The following is a 2,401-nucleotide window of genomic DNA, read 5'->3' as shown; positions in this document are numbered from 1 at the left end:
CAGCTCACCTATCAGCTCCTCGACCGCGGCTGACATGTCTGCCTGCACCGACTTCACGACCTGGGCCAGGCGGTCCGGTGTCAAAGGCGGTGGTGTGCGGTCTCGGCCAGTGCGAGGAGGATCAGCGGTGAAGGGGTAGAAGCCGCTGCTGCCACACATCAGTCCGATCCCCTCCTCCCCCGGCGTGTCGGGATTGAACACCCAGGCGGTGCCCTTGATGTCTCCATCGACTGACAGCAGCTCCTTGAAGTCCCCAAACTCCACGGTGGTGTAGCGGGTCTCTGGCCTGAGGTACATCTCACGCAGCCGATCCTTGGTGCGCTGAAGCGCCTTGGCCAGCTCACCAATATACAGCCCACGGCTCTGGCAAAGCTTGATGAACATGTCGATGGTGACCAGGGCGGGCATCAGCGCGTGCATTGAGACATACAGGCGTGCGTCCCGTAGTGTGTTATACAGCTTCTCCTCCTCCTCACAGAACAGCGGCAGCAGCGCTGGGTACTCGGCCAGTAGGGAGGCTGCCGGCTCTCGTGCACAGATCCACCTTGTTTCTACGATGCGCTTCAGCCGGTTGCCATCCGTTCCTGCAGCCTTGGCCACATCCTCAAACATGCTCACACGCTTAGCACTGCCCGAGAAGTAGTTGTAAACGTCCTTGATGACGCTCACAATCATCTTGACGACCGGGGCTTTTTCCAGCACGGCAATGGCGAGGTCTGTGCGGTGTGCCATGCAGTGGATGCTCAGCAGGAACGGCGCGGTCTGGCTGAGCCTTGCTGACACCCCATTGTGCACGCCTGTCATCACGCTTGCACCGTCAGTGCTGACCGCTACGAGCTTGCGCGCCAAATCCTGCTCCCCGAGGTCGCCCTCCACGTTCAGTGTATCCAGCACCAACTGCGTGATGTTCTCAGCGTCAGGTGCGCCCCGTACATGCGCCAACTGCGGGGATGCAGGGATACTTAAAGTGGACACAAGTTCAGAAGATAGGAACTTGTGAGGAATGATGTTACAACTTGTGGAGAACAAGACAAATGCGGCAAACCCCCAGTCCCGGCAGCCTGTCCACCCGTTAAAACTCACATCGATCAGGAGCGGCAACCGGCTCCACTGCGCATCCATGACGTACACGTGCAGGGAGAGGCGCGAATTCTTGTCGATGCCCACGCACTCGTCCATGCTCAGCGAAATGAATCGCGCGCTCCGCACAATCTCCCGGACCTTGTCCATCAGTACCCCGTCAAGCGCCTCAGCGAGGTTCCAGGCTGAGAAGCCGCTCCAGTGTGAGCTGCTTACGTGTGGGACGGACAGCGCCTCGAACGCCTCCTTAGAAGCCATGAAGTCCGTGATGGGCCGCCCCCGGGTAAGCTGCCAGAAGAGCTGGATGAGCTGCTGGTGCTTGGCCTTCTCTGCCACCGTGTTGCCCGGGGTGTAGAGCTGTGGCAGGGTCGCGTTCCGCTGCTGCTGGAGTGCCAGGTGCGCCTTCTGGCTCTGTTCATGCTCCACTGACGTCTTGTGCACTTCAGACGTCATGTGCTTGTCGAGGGTAGCTACCCGGCACATGATCAGGTAGTCGCTCTTCTTCATCAACGTGCAGGGGATGCAGCGCACTTGGTCGTGCACTTCTCCGGCGTCCACGTCAGCATGCACAGGCTGGGCCCAGGGATACCTGGCGGCCCAGGCAATCTGCCATCTGTGGGGATTTTCCTTCTGCTTGTCCCGCCATGCACCGTCGCTCATGCCCTTGCGGATGCGCTGTGTCTGAGCCCGCTTGGCACTGCGAGCGCTCGGGTTGGGCGCCTCGCCGCATTCGTTGTTGTCAAGCTGATTGGGTGACAGCTTGCGCTTATGCTGATCACAACCGCCATGGAAGGCAGGGGTAATGGCGCCCGTGTCATCGGTCGCCGCTGGCAGCAACATTGCCGATGCATTACCGACAACAGCACCGCCGTCCCAAACGCCTTTATCAGGAAAAATTTCAGACTTATCTTGCTGTTTTTGTGTTTGTTCGGCGTTCAAGTCGTTGCCTTTTGCGTGTTTGTCTATGGAAGGACCGGTCATACATTCTGCTATGCCGCGTTGACTCACGGGCTTGACCTTCTTACGGGCCCTCATATCTATTTTATGATCGATAATACTAAATTCTGCACACTACGGAGCAATCTGGCAGCAATGGACGTTTTTGGCTGAAGGAATGAAAATGTACGGATCGGCCTCACTTTGTTCCTTATTTCCAAAGGCCAAAAAGGCTATTCCCAATGGCATACTCCAGGCCGGTTCCGGCCCGGTTCCGACCTAACGGGTCCAGTTAACGAGATGGGTAACCGGTCGGTAGGATTACCGGGCGAACCGTTATCCGTAACCGTCCCCAGTAATCGTAACCGAGTCGGGGATCCTCTAG

The sequence above is a fragment of the Volvox carteri genome, assembly GCF_000143455.1.
Source record: "Volvox carteri f. nagariensis unplaced genomic scaffold VOLCAscaffold_19, whole genome shotgun sequence".
NCBI lineage: Eukaryota > Viridiplantae > Chlorophyta > Chlorophyceae > Chlamydomonadales > Volvocaceae > Volvox > Volvox carteri.
This window is presented reverse-complemented; position numbering follows the sequence as displayed.